Raw genomic sequence first — 23856 nt, 5'->3', positions numbered from 1 at the left:
GCGAAGTCAATGAAGCTGAAATAGACATTTTTCTGGAATTCCCTTGCTTTCTCCATGATCCAGCGAATGTTGGCGATTTGATCTCTAGTTCCTCTGCCTCTTCGAAACCCAGCTTGTACTTCTGGTAGTTCTCGGTTCACATGCTGCTGAAGCCTAGCTTGTAGGATTTTGAGCATAACCTTGCTGGCATGTGAAATGAGCGCAATTGTACGGTAGTTTGAACACTCTTTGACATTGCCCTTCTTTGGAATTGGAATGTAAACTGACCTTTTCCAGTCTTGTAGCCACTGTTGAGTGTTCCAAATTTGTTGGCATATTGAATGCAGCACTTTAACAGCATGATCTTTTAGGATGTTAAATAGCTCAGCTGGAATACTGTCATCTCCACTAGCTTTGTTGTTAGTAACGCTTCCTAAGGCCCACTTGACTTCACTCTCGAGGATGTCCGGCTCAAGTTCAGTGACCACACTATCACGGCTATCGGACATTCAGATCTTTCCTGTATAGTTCTTCTGTGTATTCTTTCCACCTCTTCTTAATCTCATCTGCTTCTGTTAGGTCCCTGCCTTCTTTGTCCTTTATCATGGCTGTCTTTGAACAAAACGTTCCCTTGAGATCTCCAATTTTCTTGAAAAGATCTCTAGTCTTTCCCATTCTGTTGTTTTCCTCGATTTCGTTGCAGTGTTCATTTAAGAAGGCCTTCTTGTCTCTCCTTGCTATTCTCTGGAACTCTGCATTCAGTTGGGTATATCTTCCCCTTTCTCCCTTGCTTTTTGCGTCCCTTCTTTCCTCAGCTACTTGTAAAGCCTCATCAGACAGGCACTTTGCTTTCTTGCATTTCTTTTTCTTCGGGATGGATTGAGTTGCTGCCTCCTGAACAGTGTTACGGACCTCCGTCCATAGTTCCTCAGGCACTCTGTCTATCAGGTCTAATCCCTTAAATCTATTCCTCACCTCCACTATATATTCATAAGGGATATGATTTAGGTCATACCTGAATGGTTTAGTGGTTTTCCCTACGTTCTTCAATTTAAGCCGAAATTTTGCAAGAAGCAGCTCATGATCTGAGCCACAGTCAGGTCCAGGTCTTGTTTTGACTGACTGTATAGAGCTTCTCCATCTTTGGCTGCAAAGGACATAATCAATCTGATTTCGATATTGACCATCTGGTCATGTCCATGTGTAGAGTCGCCTCTTGTGCTGTTGGAAAAGAGTGTTTGCTATGATCAGCGTGTTCTAGCCTTTGTCCTGCTTCATTTTGTACACCAAGGCCATGCTTGCCTGTTATCCCGGTGATTTCTTGACTTCCTACTTTAGCATTCCAATCCCCTATGATGAAAAGGACATCTTTTTTTGGTGTTAGTTCTAGAAGGTGTTGTAGGTCTTCATAGAACCGATCAACCTCAGCTTCTTTGGCCTCAGTGGTCGGGGCATAGACTTGAATTACTGTGATGTGGAATGGTTTGCCTTGGATTCGTACTGAGATCATTCTATCATTTTTGAGATTGTACCCCAGTACTGCTTTTCTCACCCTTTAATTGACTATGAGTGCTACTCCATTTCTTCTAAGGGATTCTTGCCCACAGTAGTAGATATAATGGTCACCTGCATGAAATTCGCCCATGCTTGTCCATTTTAGTTCGCTGATTCCCAAGATGTCAATATTAAATCTTGCCATCTCATGTTTGTCCACCTCCAGCTTACCTTGATTCATTGACCTTACATTCCAGGTTCCTAAACAATATTGTTCTTTACAGCATCGGACTTTGTTTTCACCACCAGACACATCCACAGCTGAGTGTCCTTTTGGCTTTGGCCCAGCTGCTTCACTCTTTCTGGTGCTACTTGGAAATTCCCTCTGCTCTTCCCCAGTAGTATATTGGACACCTTCCGACCTGAGGTGTCCGATCTTCCGGCGTCATCTCTTTTAGCCTTGTGATACGTTCCATGTGGTTTTCTTGGCAAGAATACTGGAGTGGGTTGCCATTTCCTTCTCCAATGGACCACATTTTGTCAGAACTCTCCGCCATGACCTGTCCATCTTGGGTGGCCCTGCACGGCATAGCTTATGGCTTCACTGAGTTACACAAGCCCCTTCGCCACAGCAAGGCAGTGATCCATGAAGGGGTGTTGGACTTAGGGTTGCCAAATATTATGGAATGTATTGTACACAAAGTACATTTTATCACTTGAATGTCACTTTTCTCAATCCCAAGACTAAAATCAAAGCTATTTTGAATGGGTATTGTACAAACTGTGCCTTTGCCACTGGTGGATCTTTTCATTATATTTACTTCTAAAGCATCTGACTGGTTTGTAGCTCTTTATTTTTGATTTCCATAGTCATCTAGACATCAACTGCAAAGCTAGCTGGGGGGTGTGTGTGTGTGTGTGTGTTTTATGGAACACTGCTATTATCTTTCAGTTTGTCCCTCTTTAATCTTCAGTCTCAGTAGTGGGAGTAATGAAGACAACTGCTGTTTGTTTTTGTGTGTTTCTAAAATGAAGAAGTCAGTTTTTAAAAGTACCACTAATGTACATGCTCCTGGTTTTTATTTATTTTAGAATTGGCCTTGACATTCAGAAAGCAAATTAGTCACATAAATAGTCCACATATTTTATTCAAATCTTTCACTCTATTTAACAGAAAGAGATCTATCTGCTGATAGCTCAGAAGATCACTCAGCGACAAAGTATATAAACAATTAAATGTGATTAAAATAATCTCCCCATTACTCTGTGTTCTTCTTTGTGCAAGACTGTAGGAGATAGAAACACTCTCTCCCCGTCTGGTCTGATGTTCACATTTTGTTCTTTTCTTTTTTTTTCTTTTCCTTTGCAGCTCAGTTTAGATGTCACAGCCAAGCCATGCTTTGGCCATTGAATGTGTTCCATACTGTTATCTCCCTGTTCATCTTACATGATCCAGTCTCTCCTGCACTTCCTTGTTCATGTCAGTCATTATTTGACATGATGTCTGGATTGGCCAAACTCTGACCTGATTTGCATATAATGGCATGCCACCGTGGGTGAATTTTCCTTGCCGTTTTGCATTTTGAAAATTTAAGGCAGGGGCACACCATGGGTTCTTGTTACATGCAAACTCAGCAAGGGTGGATTGTTGGAGTGGTTAACAAGCCACCCAGAACCCATGGCCTATTTAAGGGTTGTGTATGGCCTGTTAACCACCTCAACAACTCACCCTTGCCCAGTTCGCACATAATGACAAGCCATGGTGTGCCCGCCGTCACAGCTTGAATTTTCAAAATGGCAGCTGGCGCTGCAATGAGAAGCCTGCAGGGAAATTTACCCGCAGTGGCTTCTTGTTACATGTAAACCAGTTACAGTATATGACTTCCTCTAAGTAGTTTGCCTTCAGACCAGAATTGGAAATCTACTTTAAGGGCCCATCTACACCCAGATTTTACGCCAGGGCGGGTGCAAGTTGAGTTAGATGATAGATGATGTAGTCGTGACTTCGCAGCCATCCGTGGTTTTTGCCTGGAAAATGCGGAGTTCCAAGGAGTCATTTTGCTGCAATGTTTTTTGTTTGCTACGGGTTTCCCCGCGCTTGTGAGCCATCTGTCCCTTCCCCAAATTGACTTCGCATTTTGCAGGGGGCGTGTTGTAGGCGCACATAGTGCCTGTGTCACTCTGTGATGCCCCTTTACTCCCCCCAACCCTTCACAGCTGCACAGTTACAGAGGCACAGAGGGGTGTTTTCATATTTGATCACACTTTCGCATGTATTTGCAGCTTCGTATCTTCGCAATGGTTGCTTTTGGACTCAGTACCCAAGGGCTGTGGGGGAGAGGTTTGGGGGGAAAACAACATCGCTCTGGCCACCATTTCAGAGCGATGGCCAGGTATGTAGCGCTCATGCTTGTGAGCGCGAACCATCGCAAGAGTCTCAGGCTGGAGAACCGACAAACTGATGGTGCAGAAATGAACGAGCACAAAACACCCCATTTTTACCTTAAAAGTGTTGGAAAGACACAGCAGAGCCCCTTACAAAGCAGCCACTGATGTATCGCACCCCCACACTCATGAAATGCACAGCTGCGCATTTCAGTATAATGGCAACAAAAAAGGGCACAGTGAGTCTGTTAGGGAAGCGTGCAGTACATTGCGAGTGTATCGCAGGTCATGGTGATTCGAAGCTGCATTGGTGCGCAGTTGCGATGGGGTGGGGGGGTCAAAGCCTAAATTGTGGCTTCTGATTCTAGTTTGGAGGCAAATTAGCAGTTACCATAGTTTGTCCAGTTTAGATGTCATGGCAAAATGGTTACCACAAACCAGGAAATGCAGGAGAGAACCAAAGTGTGCACATGGAAGAGGGAGGGAGTCTATGACCACAGAGTGTGTTCCTGAGTCCCTCTCAGTAAGCCATAAAATCGTGTGAATAAACTGTGCCCAGTTACACTTACTCTTTTACTGTGGAAGGTTAGTAATAGACCTCAACATGCAGTGGTCTGTTCTCTGAGCCAGATATTTGCAGTGAATCCTGGGATCTGCATAAGAAGAAGAATCCATCTAATCTAATATCCTGTTCCCAACAGTGGCCAAGAAGCTATAAAAGAGAGTCCAATAACAACAAAGAAAAAGAATTAAAAACATATATATTATGTCTATAAGCCAAGGCGTGACAATATTACACAATTGACTATAAAATCCAAAAACAGTGCAAAAAAAAAATGGAACTCTCAAAGTTCCATCTGCCATATTCAAGGAGCCAAGATCTTAAGGCAAGTAAATCAGTCTTACGTAGCAACTTAATCACTTTCATGAATCGTGTGAATTACTACTAGCCGAGTATTTAAATATACTTCTTTATCAAAGTGTGTTGCTCTAGAATTCTTATTTCATAGAGCAAACAGAGAGAAATTTGTATAAACAAGGTACCTTTTTATCTTTGGGTAAATAAACCCCAAAGTGCCTGAGAGCAAAGAGTGCTTTCTCTAGAAACTTAACAGAGCAATCTAATGGTCCTGCTGTGTATAACTTTAGCATACATTAGACTGGATCCTATGTGCACCCAGTAGAAAAGCTGAGAATGACAGTACTACAACTAACAGGAAACAGCAGCACTGACAGCAGTTCCCACAGAGTCCATGGTCACATTATGGAGAGACACCAGTCATGGAGTGGCATGCTGACAGTGCCCTCACATCAGCCACGCATGGAAGAAGTTAATCCATGCACAGCAATGGGAGAATATCCCCATTACTGTGCATGGGTCTCTGTGTGGATTTTTAAAATCCCATTAAAACCAGACAAAAGCAACATAAAATAGCATAGATAACACTGAGAGTTGAAAGCCCTGAGAAAATAAAAGGGACTTCATCTGGCATCAAGAAGATATTGGCTGAGCCTCACTGGGGAGATCATTCCACCATTGAGGTGATACCACTGAGAAGCCTCTTTCACCCATCATTCTCTCATTTCTTTAAATGGCGGGGGCATCAGGCAGAGGCTTTGGAAGGTTATATCCATGTATAGACAGACTCATGTTGTTGTTGTTGTTGTTGTTGTTGTTGTTGTTGTTGTTATTGTATTTATTTACACCCCACCTTTTTCCCAGTACTGGGACACAAGGCAGCTTACAAACATTAAAACATATACAATTAAAACATATGAAAATATACAAAAGTTAACATATAATTAAACAACAATACAATTAAAATTATATTAAAAACATTAAAACAGCATTTTAAAACAGCATTTTAGCAGCTTATGTTGGAGAAAGCAGTCCTTCAGGTACCCAGGATCCAAGCAAGGCAAGCACTAGACATTTCCTGGAAAGGGATTTGGTGCCAGTGAAGTTTTTAAAGCAATGGTGAAATATGTTCCCATTGCCTAGTCCTGGGGGGAATCTTCACGACAATGGAAAGAGAAGCGCGTTGGAGTATTATCCAGATTTTTATGGAAGCAGCTTCAGTCCGTGAGGGGCACATGAAACAAGAAAAGCTAAGAGTACCATACCTTTAAAATCTGGTTTTCAGGGGTCACACAGCACTTGAAAGGAACATACTTCCGGCTAGGGTCAGGTGAGTACAACTGAATGTCATCAACTGACAGGGGCTACTCAACCAATGAAAGAGGTTTATTTCCCAGCCCATGTCCAGTTCTTCCCTGCTACTACATTATTATGAATGAAGAGTAACTATTTTTTCCCCATGTGCTCAGATTTCCTTGAAGAAGCCCAAATCCCCCATTTTCCAGTGCCACATCTGAAAGCTCCCTCTGAGAGCAGCCCCCCCCCCATTTCGCCCAGCAAACTGTTGTGGAGTTATTGCTTCTACCCCACTCTTTCTCCTTGTCTGGGTACTTTCTCCCTGCTTGCAATGACAAGCTCCCAAGACCTAGCCAGATCGGAAAAGTGACTTTACACAACACCAAAGAAGCGACTTTACATAATATTGGAGATGGGATTTAGCAGAACAATGGAGAAGCGAAGTAATGCAAACATCAGAGAAGTGCTTCATCATAGAGGCTAATTACTGACAAAATGGGAGTACAGGGCGATTCTGAAGGCTGGAAAGGCTCAGTGAGTCACGGCCAGCTGAAAGACACACCACTGTGCAAGGCTATCATGCCAAAGTAAATGTGGAGGTTAGGTGCACAGAGCACCAGTAGTGCAGAGAACCCGAATTAAAGAAATCAAAAGGAGTAAAAGCAGTCTCAGAAAATCTGGCTTTTCCATCAGAAATCTCTGGGGTGGCTGCAGATTGGCCACAACATCATCTGCCATGAATGACTTTGAAATGCTCCAAATCCCAAGCAAATACCCATGAGGACAGCCCCCTAGTTAGCAATCCAGCAGCTATATTTTGACCCAACTGCAGTTTCTGACCAGTCTTCAAAGACAGCTCCGTGCACTACCCATTTCAGTAGTTTAATCTGGAGATTACCAGACAACACTGCCCTGGCTGTCTCTGTACAGGAGAGGTTGGAGACTGTATATTAGCATTAGGTGGTGAAAAGCACTTTATGCCATAGTGGCCACTTGGACCTCCACTGACAAAGCTGAATCTAAGAGAATCCCAAAGCTGCAAATCTGTTTCTTTGGGGAGAGTGCAACCCCATCAAGAACAGTGTGAACACCCCTTCCCTGGGTAAACAGATCACCCATCAACAGTACCTCCATCTTCCCTGTTTGGATTTTCAGTTTATTGGCCCACATCCAGTTCATTACTGATCCCAGACATTGATTTAGCATTTTCATTAGCCCTATTCAGGCATTCTATATGTGGGTCTAATAAACAGGTGAGGAGAGGGAGTTTAATGTGAGCCAGAACGCTGATTTTCAATCCCTCAAAACTTCCCCAACCTGTTTTGCTACTTTAGTTTAACAGAACATCCAGCCTGAAGAAGCGTCCTACAAAGATCATGGACTATCTTGCAATGGTTTGGTTTGTCCTAATGAAAGAAATCCTGTTGGTGTTTTGATTTTTTTTTTATTCTAATGGTTCAGTGCAGCTGTAGATGTTTTGTAAATAGACTGATTCACTTTAAACATTCATTTTCCTGGTGTTTTTCACTGCAAGATCATGAAATATCTCCTGTGACAGCCAGACATAGCAGTATGGTGTGTGTGTGTGTATGTGTGTGCGTGTGCACGCTCATCTAATAAACATTTATTTAGATATATTTGGGGCCCATGAATCCCATGAGCAACACTGGCTTTCACTATTCCTGGGACCAATATCCCTGATTATGGTACTTTGTACCACCTTCCACCTTTCCGTCCCTCCTACCTATGCACAAGGAACTCTGAGACTGGTAGTTCTTGAGAAAACGTGTAACATAGGGAGACACAAATCACAAACTACAAATACAAGCACATACTCTGTATTCTAGAGAAGGGTCTGGGACAGCAACTCACTATAGAAATTGTTGCTTGTTCTGCTCTAACACTGCTTCTGATTGGGTTCAGCAAGTCTCACTAGATCTGGACAATAAGTACATAGACACAGGGAAATTAGTTTCTGTAAATATCCTCAAACATGAACTACAATTTAGCCTCTTTTTCCCCCTCATGGTAATAGGGTTGCTGCTTGGGCCTGCTCCCCTTGAATCTCCAGGCCCTGATAAAGTGTTCCCTCCAAACTTGACTGACCTACAGTTTTTAAAGGACTGTACGTCAGTCTCTGTACAATAGAATGACAAAGAATCACGTTATGCTATAAAACAACTTAGATGGCATTTGAACTTCAATATTGCAGTTTGACTCCATGCCTTTTGGAGTCCATGGGTGGTATCAGAGGCTAGGAGGACAGAATGGAATGCTTTATTGTTTTGACTTGCATATTGTTTGGGTCACAACTGTGGCCTCTTTAACATAGCGTGTTTGTGACTGAACATTTAGAAATGGTAATTTGTGGTGCTCATTGATTCCAGTTTTTATCCGTTGTGACCAATATCTTTCTTCATCCTATCATGATTCTCTTTGTAGAACAGCAATGCACACTGTTGACTTGACTGTGGCCTGGACTGTGGCCTCAGTGCCCTAGAGACAGGAAGGAGCAGTGTGGTCATGTACCCAGACTGCCTTTGTTTATTCCGAGCAACCCTTGGCAGACTGGATAGGTCAACAGGCATCTGCCATTTTCCCACACAGCTCTCAGTGACATCATCACAGTTAACTGGAAAGCAGTAATCACAGCAAATGGCAGACATCTGCTAAGGGTGGTGGCACTCCCTTCCTGTGCAATGGGTAATTGAGCGCAGAAAATGGTATTTATTGGTGAACCCTATCCCACATTCTAAGTGTGGCAGGGGGCTTATTGGGTCTGAGAAGAGTCCTCCAGGAGCCCTGGGGAGGACACGGGGACAAAAGAGAATTCAGTGGCCTCAGGGTTTGCATCTGCAGCCACTAACTAACAGAGGAGATAACATGCCAGGAAGTTCCATGGGACATATCACAGTGTTGGGAGTGCACATAGGTTGATCTAACAGAGGTTGAAAAAAAGAAGAGGGAGAAGAAACAACAAAAGCTTGGCCAAGAAGATCTTAGATTGCTGCTAACTTTCCCAGGCTGTGTTTCCATCAGCGATTTACTCCAGCCTGGCTGCGTGGTGAGGTCTCTGTGTTTCCATGACTTCATGGCCATTCAGCATCAGCCCTGCATTTTAACACAGAAAAAACACTTCTTCTGAGACTGGTTATAGTATGACTTTTCCAGCTTACTTTGGCTCCATTACTGACTTGTTTCTACAACCGCACTGGGTTTGGTATCATAGTCCTGCCCATGGGGCGTGTAGCCTGGCTTTTGTGGGTGTGTCACTCTGACCTCAGTGACCCAATCCTTTCCCTCCCTGTTTTCTAGAAGTTTCATCGCCATTTTGGAGCAGGATGCTGAGGGACCAAGTTTTAAAACATCATTGAAAATAAGCAGGAGTCTGCCCCAGGCGTCTTATGGATCTGAATGGAGTCCTGAAAGAGCTTGGGGATTCTCTGGAGCACGCAAACGGCCACTCAGTCGAGGGTCTGGTGGGTGGCTGGAATGCCACAATCACTGGGGCATTAGATCGGGTGGCTCCGAAATGCCCTCTCCCACTGAACAGGGCTCGGGCTGCACCATAGTTCAATCCACGGTTACGAGCTCTGAAACAGGAGGTGAGATGGCTAGAGTGCCAGTGGCGGAAGTCTTGCTCCAAAGATGATCAGACACTGGCTAGAGCTGTATCTTCAGCCTATCGTGTGGCGGTGAAGGCAGCAAAAAAGGAATATTATGCTGCCTCTATTGCGTCTGCAGAGTGCTGTCCCAGGAGGCTGTTCCGAGTGGTCCGGAGCCTGGTCGGTCCAGTTGCTCTGGAACCGCTGGAGCATTGTAAGGCCTCCTATGAGTCCTTGGCAAGGCACTTTGCAGATAAAATTGATCAGATTAGGAGTGTTGTTCTGTGCACCGTGGATACAGTTAGCGAGCAAGAGGTGGTCTGTGGCAAACCAGTTTTGTAGGATTGGTTCCAGCTTCTTCCTCCTGATGAAGTGGACAAGGTGCTCTCATCTGTAAAGCCGAGCACCTGCTTGCTTGATCCTTGCCCATCTTGGCTCATTATGAGCTGCAGAGAGAAGCTGGGTGAGGGGATCAGGGTAGTGGTGAACGCCTCCCTTGAGGAGGGAGTGATGCCATAGGAGGCAGTGATAAGTCCGCTTTTTAAAAAGCCCTCCTTGGATCCCCAAGTTTTGAACAACTTTCGCCCAGTTTGGAATCTGCCATTTTGGGGCAAGGTGATTGAGCGGGTGGTGGCGATGCAGTTGAAGGCACACTTGGAAGAAGCCCGTTATCTAGATCCATTTCAGTCGGGCTTCAGGCCTGGGCATGGGACAGAAACAGCCTTGGTGACCTTGGTGGATGATATGAGGAGGGCTTTGGATAGGAGCGAATGCTCCTTGTTCTCCTCAACCTCTCAGAGGTGTTTGATACCATTGACCACAGTATCCCCTTGGACCACCTGGAGGGGTTGGGCATTGGAGACACCGTATTATGGTGGTTCTGGTCCTTCCTCTCCCGCAGGTACCAGAGGGTAGGACTGGGGGAGGAGGTTTCGGACCCTTGGCTGCTCAAGTGTGGGGTGCCATAGGGTTCCATCCTCTCCCCTATGCTATTTAACATCTATGTGAAGCTGCTGGGGGCTATCATCAGGAGGTTTGGGGTGCGGTGTCATCAATATGCGGATGACACGCAGCTCTACCTCTCGTTTAAATCTTCACCAAGCCTGGCCGTACAATCCCTGTCCAAATGTCTGGAGATGGTGAGTGGCTGGATGGGGAGGAATAAGCTGAAGCTCAACCCTGACAAGACCGAGGTACTTTTGGTGGGAGACAAGGGAAGGTTGGGGGATGTTGACTTGGGGTTGAATGGGGTACAGCTACCCTTGAAAGACCAGGTCCGCAGCCTGGGGGTCATTTTAGACTCCCAGCTGTCCACGCAGGCTCAGGTGTCAGCTGTGAGCCGGACAGCACTGTACCAACTCCATCTGATACGGCAGCTGCGCCCCTACCTTCCTGACCATCTGCTCCCGTCAGTAGTACATGCCTTGGTCTCCCCTCATCTAGACTACTGTAATGCGCTCTGTGTGGGGTTACCCTTGAAGACAGTTTGGAAGCTGCAGCTGGTGTAGAACGCGGCGGCTTGCCTGATTAAAGGCAGCCACCGGCATGATCACATCACTCCGGTGCTGAAGGAGTTGCACTGGTTACCAGTTGTTTTCTGGGCCAAATTCAAGTTGTTGGTTTTGACCTTTAAAACCCTATATGGTTCCGGCCCAGCCTATCTTAAGGAGTACCTCCAGCAGCACCAGTCAGGCCGCTCAACAAGTTCAGCCTCAGATGGCTTTCTCTCTGTCCCATCAGCCAGGACAGCTAGACTGGTGAGGACAAGGGAGAAGGCCTTCTCTGTGGTGGCCCCCAGTCTGTGGAACTCCCTCCCTAGGGAATTCCACCATGTCCCCTCTTTAATGAGCTTCCGCCATGCATTAAAAACGTGGTTGTTCAGGCAGGCATTTGGGGTGGGTTAGGATATTTTTAGAAATACGATGTTTTAATGTGGAATTTTATTGTTTTAAAACTGTTCTATTGCTGTACATTGCCCAGAGTGGGCTGTACATTGCCCAGAGTGGCCGGGTGACCGGCCAGATGGGCGATTAAGAAATTCAATCTATCAATCAATCAATCAATCAGCAAGCAAGCAAGCAAGCAAGCACCAGAACACAGCCCATGACCCCAGTCAAGGGGTGTTTTCTCCCATTGTGCTGAATGAGGCTTGCCCTCTCTGACCACAGAAATAACAGAGAAGCCCCTCAACTGACATGGCACATATCAAAGCCCCATTTCTTAAATGCGATTAAGCACGATGTCGAGGCTCCAGTCCATTGCCTTAGGACGTAACTCATTCACAGCTTTCATATAGAGATCCTGTGCATTAAAATGGGGGCTGGTTTCCGTCTCTTCCCCACAAGAAACCCATTAGTGTCTCCTCAGAAGTAACTCCGATTATGGTCGATGAGGCTTGCCTTTGAATGCCCACATCAGAATTTACAGAGATTCCCCCTCAATTGAAATGGCACACATTAAAGCCCAATTCCTTAAGTGCAATGAAGCGACCAAGTGGGATTACAAGGCTCTGATGAATTGCCTTAGGAAGAAAGTACTCCACAGCTTCCCTATAGATTTCCTGTGGGTTACAATGGGGGCTGGTTTCTGTCTTTGTGCTTTCTGCTCTCTTTCCCCCAACAAACCCATTACTGTCTTGTCAGAAGTAACTCCCATTGTGGTCAATGAGGTCCTTTGGGTTAAAATGTGGGCTGGTTTCCCTCTTTGTGTTCTCCCCCCCCTTCCCCAGCACAAGCATATGTGTGTCTACTCGGAAGTAACTCCCATTGTGCTCAATGAGGCTTGCTCCTGAAATGCAGGTGCATCTGGACTTTCAGGGGAAAGGAGAAATGGGGGAGAGGGGGGAAGCCTCTCTTCACAGCAAACATGATTTCTTTTTAGAAATCCAGTACTCCTCCATTAGCTTCTCCTTCCATTGTCCTGGAAACACAGCCGAGGACACGGGAACACTGATGAGGTAATCAGACCCAACCCAGACTCCACTCAGACTCTACCCGGCCATCAAGAAAATAATTCGATTAGAGTTCAGTGGAAACAGCACAGAGCCCCAGGCTACAGTGATGATAAGCCAGGTCTTTAAGGGCTGTGGAAACAGGAAAAGGAGAAGATGCAATTGGGGAAACATCACAACAAAGTTGCATAGTGAAGCCAATAGCATGAAAACACGCCCCCAGACTACAGGGGGTAGAGGAGAATGTGGGTAAATGCATTCTCTTCCTCTTGAAGCACCAGCAGGGTATAGCTCTCATCCCAATTAATATGGATTTCCAATAGGATAAGGAGTTAAGCCACATAATTGTTTGCATCATTATAAATATTTGAAACTTAGTTAAGTGGCCTCTGAAGGAACCACACTGCCTTTCATGTTCTCTTAGCCTTGTCAAGTGTGTCTCTTAAAGCCAGTAAGTCTTGGTCGCCTATTTCAGTTCACTTAGTCCTGCAACAGGCCTTCTGATGTCACAGTAGGTAATTGTTTCCTTGATAGTCAAGCTCCCTAGTGTCATGCCCTCAAGCCTAGTCGGTCATCTGCTCTGATGTCAGAGCCTGGTTTCCTAGCTGGCTCTTCTGTACAACCTGCTGCTATATAGAACCCATTTCCATTAACAGTGTATTTGTATGCAGTTGTGATGGATTGTGGGGAGAAGTCTTCCTCTACTGGCAGATTTCCCCAGGAAAGAATCAAGATAGGCTGCCACAACTCAGGCTGAACGTAGCCTGAGAAACCTGAGGCTACCCAACTATTGGCAGGGCACTGGGATTTCTAAGCTCTACTGACAAGGGTCCCAACCCAGCTTTACAAGAAGAAAAATAAGGGAGCTTTAGATTTATTTTTTCAAAGCCCAGCGGATACTGAATGTAATAGAACCTTGTGAAGTATCCTTATATCAGAAGGGGTAGCTTAGCATCCTTGCAATCTAGCAGATGGGGAAGGATTTTAGTGAGAAATCCTAGGGAAAGGCCCCTTTTAAACCAGTGAAGCCAGCTTCCTGACTGTTAGAACAATACAACAATGGAACCAATGACCTAGGGAGGTGGTGGGATTTCCCACACTGGAGGCATTCAAGATGAGGCTGGACAGCCACCTGTCAGGGATGCTCTGACTTGGATTCCTGCATTGAGCAGGGGTTGGACTCAATGGTCTTATAGGCCCCTTCCAACCGTACTATTCTGTGATTCTGTATATATGGGGTGTGTGTGTGTGTGTGTGTTTAGATTTGGAAAAGGGGTTTTAACTGAATGGATAAAAGAAAGGGAACAAATTAACACAGACCTCAAATAATCACAGAAAAGTCAGTCTCGCTTAGCTAGTTAAATTTAACCTGCTGGAGATGAGTCTTGGGTTTTACAGCAAGTACAGAGTTCCATACAGAAAAGATGATTTGAGAGAGCATTAATCTTTTGCATAGCATGGTTGGTCACATGGTTCTAAAGGAGACAAGGAACTGGGCTATACCCCACATTCTTATGGGAATTTGAGACAGTGGAAGCCAGCCTCCTACCTTAGAGAGTGGTTTGGAACAATGTTGAACCAAGGTCTATCTTTGATCTAAAATTTAGATTCTAAATGTTCAAAGTTACCAATCAGAAATTTACTCAGAAGGATAGTTTCACCTCCTAATGGGTATGGACTTCCATGACAAAAGAACTACCCAGTTCAGACCAGTTGGCTATTGTGAAAGAGGGATTAAGCTGGAAGAGGGGACTGGATGTAATCCAACTACATTGGTCTGTGCAGTGCAGGAGTGGGCAACTTGTGGACCTCCAGATCTTGTTGAACCGCAGCTCCTACCAGCTCTTGCCAGCTTAGCCAAAGGTGAGGGATGACAAGAGTTGTAGTCCAACAATGTCTAGAGGGCCATAACTTTTCTATCCCTAATGTAGTGAGGTGGGGAGGTCTCAGCAGGGATCTGGAAACCCAAATCATCCATATGATGCTGTTGATCCATATCGGAATATGGATCAACAGATTTGTCACATCACAAACTTGAAGCAGTTTTCTGATAGACCACAAAGGTAGACTGTTACCGATACGTTTTGCCAGCTCTTCATTGAAAAACTGCCAGAAAGGATGCCCATCATTGTACAGGTTACATCAGGCGTACTGAGCCTCAGGCCCATAGTCCAAATCTGGCCCACCCATGGTTCCCCAAATGGCCATGCCCCCTTTCCCTGGTCCCACCCCTTCCCCCAACCACCAGTCATTTCGTGATTCCCTGGCATACTAAAAGGCTGAAATGCTAATTCTTAGGCTAATCCTAAGGCTTAGTTCCTGGCAGTAAGAGCTGTAAGCTGAAATAGGCTAGCATTTTGGGGGGCCCTTTTTGCCCCACCCACCACTGGAATGCTGCTCCTGAAAGCTTCTCCAAAATTAAATTTGGCCTTGGGGTAGAATGTGGAGACATGTATCCACATTATCACATTAACTATGAGAAGATGTATTTGTTGTTGTTCAGTCGTTAAGTCGTGTCCAAAACTCTAAATATCTAGCATTCTCCCTATGTGCTACTTGTCATCAGGGTACAGGGAATCATGAATCCTGGTCATAAGAAATCTGGGAAGATGATGGCAAATAATGCTTTTGAGCGATGAGAAAGTACTCCCTATAGATGAGGTATTGGGAATACTCAAAATTAAGTGCAAATGAATTTCTGCCTCACTTTAGAAGCAATACAGGTATGAGATTATCAATAGGTCACACAATGAAGCATCATGTTTATCTATTTTGGAAAACAGTGAAGTTATACTAGTTACATCACTAGAAATTCCTGCAACCCCCTTCCCACTTCTTATTAAAATATAGGTAGTAGGGTGGACATGATCTGAAGTCATAAAGAAAACAGCTGGCAATCTTTCTGTTTTGCAACAACTGGAACTTTCCATAATATCTCTTAATAATGATCTAAATTCCTATGAAGGATTAATATCCATGTGGAATTCACCTGCAGCTGTATAGCTAACTTTATTTGGAGTCATAAATTGTGTTATGTACTTAGGCTATACTCACAAAATAATTGAACAGTGAGTGATTACTTTATCCTAGAATGATCACATGATAAAAATGTTTTAAAGTATATTAATTTTTTGTAAAAAGAAGAGGGTAAGCTCTTGTAGTGATTAGCCATGATTTCCATAGTGACTCCTACTGAAATGTTAAGTAGTGTGTGGTACCTTCAAGTTGTATCTGTTGCATGCACAAGGTACATCATTTGGATTCATAACATGAGCTAGGTGACTAGGTGAGTTCAGGTAAAGTAATCAGAGATGCAAATGAGGATAGTGTTCCAGTACCTTATGTTGAAAACTTAACTTTACAGTTGAGCTGGGATATATAATAGGCTTGCTTACAGCTAGCTTCAAATCAAGGATGATATCCACAGGACCACATAAAACTATGGAAACAAACATTGCTTTTGGAATTTTGTGGACACACTGAAGCATTTACTGTTCCTAAGTCATACCACAAGGACAGTAGAAAGGTTTTGTGTTTTTAAAGGACTCTGTCCCAAGATTCTCAAATAGCAGCGTCTTAGCCCTCCCATCTGCTAATAAAAGTCTAGAAACATGCAGGCAGTGACCTATTTCAGACAGCCAGTGGTCGGGCACAAGTCTCTATGTGGTGGAGTGGGCATGTTTCCCTCCTGTCTACCTGTGCTATGGTGGTGCTAACATGCTTCCTTCTCATCATGCTTCCTTCCCATCCACCCATGGTGTGATGGAATGAGTGTGTTTCCTTCCCTTCCACCACATCACATTTGATGTGGGTGCTTCACATGGATGCCACATTTCAGAGAAAGGAACATCGTAAATGTGACATTATTTGTGTGGTGGAAGGGAAGAGGAGTGCACCCACTTTCCCACCAAGCAAAAAGTCTTGCTCGCTTACTTTTGCATAATCTTTGCACAGAATTTGCCATTTCTTAGATGGCTTCACAACAAAAGAGACAGCTTATTTAGCATTTAATTGTCTTATTCTCCTCAATAGAGGATCCACTGAGCATTTTCCTGATAACAGAAAGTCTTCTACACTTCTGAGGATTAAAAAAACAAAAGGCCGGACAGTAATGGAGCTAAAGGAAAACGCTTTGATATCATTTTACTGAGAATCAGTCCCCAGGACTTAGTGTTCAGCACAGGATAATACATAAACACACACAGCTGCTGCTGCTTGGGGGATACTGCTGCAGAACCACACCTGCTTCTATAAACTTTACTAGGAAGTAGGAGGCTTTTTCTTTGCCTCTCTTGAGATGGTGTCAAGTTTTCAGACACCTTAGTCATGGCTACTTTGTGCAGTCATTGGAACTTAGGAAATGTCCGTTTATTAAATTCAGCACAGAAGGTTTGGAGCAAAACTGGAGTGCAAACAGACTCCGTGCCCATGGGAGCAGAGAGGAGCTGGAGAAGGAAAAGCCCCATCTTCTGGGTCTGCAGCCAGAAAGAGCTGATCCCCCTCTATCTCCTGCCACAAAAGAAGACAGGATGAGCGGAGGGGAAGCAGAATGCTGCCAACATCCCTGAAAGGATCTTGTACTCTGGCTCTTGTCCATTTGTCTAATGTTTCATCCATACATGGGTGTGCTATAATCATGTTGACTCTTAAGCAGCAATTCAACAACTATAAGTGAGAACTATGCTGGAGCACATAATCTGTTTAAGCTTTGTAGGATAGAGGCCCTGTGATGACACTCGGGTTAGAAATATAGGCCAGAATCTAAAAGGTTTCATGCACACCAGCTTTCCAGGACTGCCCTTCTTACTGCAGCTCCTTGCCCTTCCCCTGAAAAGCCTCTCCTGGATGCCAGGGGAACCTCTGGAGCATTGTTGGATAAGGCGTGATGGACTGCAGACAGAAGGGAAAACTGATGTGTGTACATAAATGCTTTGCACACATGCACAGGGCTCTTTGGATCCCATCCACAGTAATTAAATATTGGAGCAAGAAAATAGGTGAGCAGTAGAGGGGTAACTGAGCAAAAGATTTCCAGCCATTTCCTCTCATTCAGTGCCCTTTGCAGTCACTCCCTGCCTGCTTTCTGGCTCTAGTTCTACCACTGGCTTTTCTTCCATAATTTACTTTTTTCTGTATATAGAAATACAGCAAAATTACTGCTGTTCAGCCAGCCCTCTCCTTAACTTCAGTCCACAGGCTTTTGGACAGGGAACATGCAATCATGAACAGCTTTTTGACATCAGTATGTTTCCATTCTCTTTAGATCCCATAAATGTCCCTGAGCTTCACCTCTTTAGTCTCCTTCCCCACCCCCCTTTTGAACCACAGAGGTTGTTCTTTGCCAGTCTCTCACAAAGCAGCTCTCTAAGAGATGAATCATTTGGTTGGCTGTCTTGTGTATTTTGGATCCTGTCTCTCTGTCTTCCTTTAATATAGTGACCAGATTTGCACACAGAATTCCAACAGAGGCCATCCAGCTGCCTTTCTGGATGCCAAAGTAATAATGCCTGTGGATTTATACTCCATACTTCTTCATACATGTCCCTAGATCTTGTTTGCCTTTCCTAATGCTACCAGATGTTGCTTGGATGGTTTTCCAAGCATGTGGTACTGAATATTACCATGCCAGTGATGTTTTAAACAAATGTAAGCAACTGTTAATTCAGAGGACTCTTCAGGGCCAAACTAGATGTTACACATGTGTCTGCCGTGATGACCTTCTTTAAAAAAAACAACAGGAAAGATGTTTCCAGAGGGCCAGTTGGAATCTGTGTGTATGTGTGTTCACAGACACATGGGATTGAGGTGGTGGTGATGAAATTCTTCACTGCCCACCACCTTCCAACTCTCAACTTTTCCCTCACAAACAGCATTTTTCCCCTCACAGGGTTTCAATTATGTGTTTGCCCTAGCAAATATTTTTGGAGCTCCACAAGGATAAAAACTACTTGGGGCCAATTTGAAGTGGGAAAATAGCTGGTGAGGACTGGGCTTAAGAACCCCCTCCCTCGCACATACCTTCAGTCCTGTTTGCCCCTCCAGAAGTACTTTTCCTGTTTAAAAAGGGCCATTGCTATAATGTTACAACATGTATCTGCATGTAACATCTATTTTGGCCCTCAGCTTATTTTCTGTCTTTTCTGCTTTGGACCAGAATTCCTATATCAGTCATTCATTTCACACTACAATCTTATTCATGTTTCCTCAGAAGTAAATCCCTCTGTGTTCAGTGGGGTTTCATTCCAAGAAAGTCTGCATAGGATTGCAGCCCTACTCACTTTCTTTGTTGAGGACAGTTCAAACTTTGTAGAGTGGAAATCTAAATTCTGCAATAAGAAAACATGTCTGAAATAAACTAAGGCATGCAGTGCAACTTATGTGGATATGTTTATGTAACTCAGTGTAGCACGTATATGCATATTAACAGAATTTTTTAATAGCTTTTGGCAGAGAGCAGTGTGATGGCAAGAGGAAAGGTGTCAGTATATAAGGAACATTTGGACTGTATAGATGGAGAAACAAAACTATAGGTTGTGAAGGAGACAGATGTTCCACCACCCAAAATGCAGGAAAGTTTTTGCAGACTATAACTGTAAACATCACCCTAAGCCCTGTATATAGCTTTTGAAACTGTGCTCGCAGGGCCTATTATCTGCCACCAACAACTTTGCAAGGTAGACCAGTATCATTGTCCCTGTATTAGAAATATGGGGGAGGGGGCTGATGGTGAGAGATAATGGCTTAACTGTCCACCCAGTGATCTTTGAACCAGGAACTTCTGCCTCATAGGTCATTGCTACATTAGCTCTCAGTAAGAAATCTGTTTAAGTGGTCATCCAGACTGGCAGTTTTTCTCTGATGAGTGGGTACAGTCTACACCGCATTCTAAGATCTGTTCATACTCCACCTCCTGTTTTTGTTTTGCACAAAATAATATCTGCATGATTAGCCTGGAGTCAAGCCACCAGGATGCTTTCACAAGATGTGGTGATGGCCACCAATTTGGATAGCTTTAAAGGAGGATTGAACAAATTCATGGAGGATAAGGCTATCAGTGGCTATATGCTACCTCCAGTATCAGAGGTGGTATGCCTATGAACACCAGTTGCTGGGGAACATGGGTGGGAGAGTGCTGTTCAACTCATGTCCTGCTTGTGGGTTTTCCATGGGCAGCTAGTTGGCCACTGTGTGAACAGAATGCTGGACTAGATGGACCCTTGGTCTGATCCAGCATGGCTCTTCTTATGTTCTTAATGAGGTTGGAGGACAAGCCAGGAGAAGAGATAGAACAAAGATATTTGAACGTTGTGTTACATGGAAGGGATCTGAGAATGTACTAGAGTTGTCCATCTGCCCTCTCCAATATGTCTTGTTGGTCTTGGCTGATCATTGTTTGTATAATATGCTCCCTTTGTCCTAAGTGCCCTTTCACCAACTTCCCCATCATCATCACCAAAGTTTCCACTTATGTACATATAGTTCTCTTAATATGTAGGCTGTGTTCCCTTGCTGGGGATTATATGCGTCCATTGGTGTGGTATAATTGGCTACAAAGATAATCAGCATCTTATCCTTCATCACAGCAGAGGGGAAAGGAGTGAAGGTGCAGTTGTCTAGAATTCTCCATTGATTCTGATGGGACTGTTTTAACTGATGCAACCTCTTTTTACAGGTGTAATGGGGAGTGAACATAGGATTCCAATCTAGGTTTCATTCCTCCCTGCCATGCCCCCACCCCAACTCTGACAATTTCTCCCCTTGTGCTGGTGGAGTCCCACTTGGGTTAGGAGTTATGCCAGTGGAGTTTTGTAGTCTGCAAGCACATGGGTACTTAGGAGATAATCAGCGAATTTCTTTTCACTAAGCCTGGCTACATAATTACCCAGCAAATTCACAATCCCATTTCTAGCTCCTCATCCTTCAGCAAACTGGATCAAATTTATTGAAATGGGGAAGTGTATGAGTTCAACAACCAAGCCTGTAATTCTTTGGAGGCTGAAGCACATATGTGTGAGAAACATGAAGATTTGTTTCTGGACAGTGAAAGACAAAACTAAAAATGAGCTGAATGCACACACACACTCACAGGATTAGTCATCTGAGAATGTGGAGCCATTGTTGTTGTTCAGTCGTTCAGTCGTGTCCGACTCTTCGTGACCCCATGGACCATAGCACGCCAGGCCTTCCTGTCCTGCGCTCTCTCCCGGAGCGTGCTCAAGTTCATATTCATTGCATCCGTGATGCTATCTAGCCATCTCATCCTCTGCCGTCCCCTTCTCCTTTTGCCTTCAGTCTTTCCCAGCATCAGGGTCTTTTCCAGGGAGTTTTCTCTTCGCATTAGGTGGCCAAAATATTGGAGCTTCAGCTTCATTATCTGTCCTTCCAATGAGCACTCAGGGCTGATTTCCTTTAGGATGGACTGATTTGACCTCCTTGCAGTCCAGGGCACTCGTAAGAGTCTTCTCCAGCACCACAGTTCGAAAGCATCAATTCTTCGGCGCTCAGCCTTCCTTATAGTCCAGCTCTCACAGCCATACATTACTACTGGGAAAACCATAGCTTTGATTAGACGGACCTTTGTCGGCAAGGTGATGTCTCTGCTTCTTACTATGCTGTCTAGGTTTGCCATAGCTTTCCTCCCAAGGAGCAAGCGTCTTTTAATTTCATGGCTACAGTCACCGTCTGCGGTGATCTTGGAGCCCAAGAAGGTAAAATCTGTCACTGCTTCCATTTCTTCCCCTTCTATATGCCAGGAAGTGATAGGGCCAGATGCCATGATCTTAGTTTTTTTAATGTTGAGTTTCAAACCAGCTTTTGCACTCTCCTCTTTCACCCTCAACAAGAGGCTCTTGAGATCCTCTTCGCTTTCTGCCATTAGGGTGGTATCGTCTGCATATCGGAGGTTGTTGATAATTCTCCCGGCAATCTTAATTCCGACCTCTGATTCATCCAACCCGGCATTTCTCATGATGTACTCTGCATATAAGTTAAATAAGCAGGGTGACAATATGCAGCCTTGTCGTACTCCTTTCCCAATTTTGAACCACTCGGTTGTTCCATGTCTGGTTCTTACTGTTGCTTCTTGACCCTCGTACAGGTTTCTCAGGAGACAGGTAAGGTGGTCTGGTACTCCCATCACTTTAAGAATTTGCCACAGTTTGTTGTGATCCACACAATCAAAGGCTTCAGCGTAGTCAATGAAGCAGAAATAGACGTTTTTCTGGAATTCTCTTGCTTTCTCCATGATGCAGCGAATGTTGGCGATTTGATCTCTAGTTCCTCTGCCTCTTCGAAACCCAGCTTGTACTTCCGGTAGTTCTCGGTTCGCATACTGCTGAAGCCTAGCTTGTAGGATTTTGAGCATCACCTTGCTGGCATGTGAAATGAGCGCAATGGTGCGGTAGTTTGAACACTCTTTGGCGTTGCCCTTCTTTGGAATTGGAATGTAAACTGACCTTTTCCAGTCTTGTGGCCACTGTTGAGTGTTCCAGATTTGTTGGCATATTGAATGCAGCACTTTAACAGCATCATCTTTTAGGATTTTAAATAGCTCGGCTGGAATACTGTCATCTCCGCTAGCTTTGTTGTTACTAATGCTTCCTAAGGCCCACTTGACTTCACTCTCTAGGATGTCCGGCTCAAGTTCAGTGACCGCATTATCATGGCTATCAGGGACATTCAGATCTTTCCTGTATAGTTCTTCTGTGTATTCTTGCCACCTCTTCTTAATCTCCTCTGCTTCTGTTAGGTCCCTGCCTTCTTTGTCCTTTATCATGCCCGTCTTTGCACAAAACGTTCCCTTGAGATCTCCAATTTTCTTGAAGAGATCTCTAGTCTTTCCCATTCTGTTGTTTTCCTCGATTTCTTTGCATTGTTCATTTAAGAAGGCCTTCTTGTCTCTCCTTGCTATTCTCTGGAACTCTGCATTCAGTTGGGTATATCTTCCCCTTTCTCCTTTGCCTTTCGCTTCCCTTCTTTCGTGAGCTACTTGTAAAGCCTCATCAGACAGCCACTTGGCTTTCTTGCATTTCTTTTTCTTTGGGACGGATTTCGTTGCTGCCTCCTGAACAATGTTACGGACCTCCGTCCATAGTTCCTCAGGCACTCTGTCTATCAGGTCTAATCCCTGAAATCTATTCCTCACCTCCACTGTATATTCATCAGGGATATGATTTAGGTCATACCTGAAAGGTTTAGTGGCTTTCCCTACGTTCTTCAATTTAAGCCGAAATTTTGCAAGAAGCAGCTCATGATCTGAGCCACAGTCAGCTCCAGGTCTTGTTTTTACTGACTGTATGGAGCTTCTCCATCTTTGGCTGCAAAGGACATAATCAATCTGATTTCGATATTGACCATCTGGTGACGTCCATGTGTAGAGTCGCCTCTTGTGCTGTTGGAAAAGAGTGTTTGCTATGATCAGCGTGTTCTCTTGGCAAAACTCTATTAGCTTTTGTCCTGCTTCATTTTGTACACCAAGGCCATGCCTGCCTGTTATCCCGGTGATTTCTTGACTTCCTACTTTAGCATTCCAATCCCCTATGATGAAGAGGACATCTTTTTTTGGTGTTAGTTCTAGAAGGTGTTGTAGGTCTTCATAGAACCGATCAACCTCAGCTTCTTCGGCCTCAGTGGTTGGGGCATAGACTTGAATTACTGTGATGTTGAATGGTTTGCCTTGGATTCGTACTGAGATCATTCTATCATTTTTAAGATTGTACCCCAGTACTGCTTTTCCCACCCTTTTGTTGACTATGAATGCTACTCCATTTCTTCTAAGGGATTCTTGCCCACAATAGTAGATATGATGGTCACCTGAATTAAATTCGCCCATGCCTGTCCATTTGAGTTCGCTGATTCCCAAGATGTCGATGTTCAATCTTGCCATCTCATGTTTGACCACCTCCAGCTTACCTTGATTCATTGATCTGACATTCCAGGCTCCTAAACAATATTGTTCTTTACAGCATCGGATTTTCTTTTCACCACCAGATACATCCACAGCTGAGTGTCCTTTCGGGTTTGGCCCAGCCGCTTCACTCTTTCTGGCGCTACTTGGAAATACCCTCTGCTCTTCCCCAGTAGCATATTGGACACCTTCCGACCTGAGGGGCTCATCTTCCGGCGTCATCTCTTTTAGCCTTGTGATACGTTCCATGGGGTTTTCTTGGCAAGAATACTGGAGTGGGTTGCCATTTCCTTCTCCAGTGGACCACATTTTGTCAGAACTCTCTGCCATGACCTGTCCGTCTTGGGTGGCCCTGCACGGCATAGCTTATGGCTTCACTGAG

The 23856-nt window shown here is 44.4% G+C and overlaps 1 protein-coding gene across 2 annotated transcripts in view; it reads left to right on the top strand.

Moving 5' to 3' along the window:
• CSTPP1 (centriolar satellite-associated tubulin polyglutamylase complex regulator 1) overlaps positions 1–23856 on the top strand; it is a 170043-nt gene that overhangs the window by 121621 nt on the left and 24566 nt on the right. The window lies entirely within an intron of this gene.

The sequence above is a fragment of the Heloderma suspectum genome, chromosome 1 (assembly GCF_057233095.1).
Source record: "Heloderma suspectum isolate Gila_16-S chromosome 1, 16-S_ref, whole genome shotgun sequence".
NCBI lineage: Eukaryota > Metazoa > Chordata > Lepidosauria > Squamata > Helodermatidae > Heloderma > Heloderma suspectum.
The sequence above is the reverse complement of the archived record's forward strand: the minus strand, read 5'-3'. Positions and strand labels throughout refer to the sequence as shown.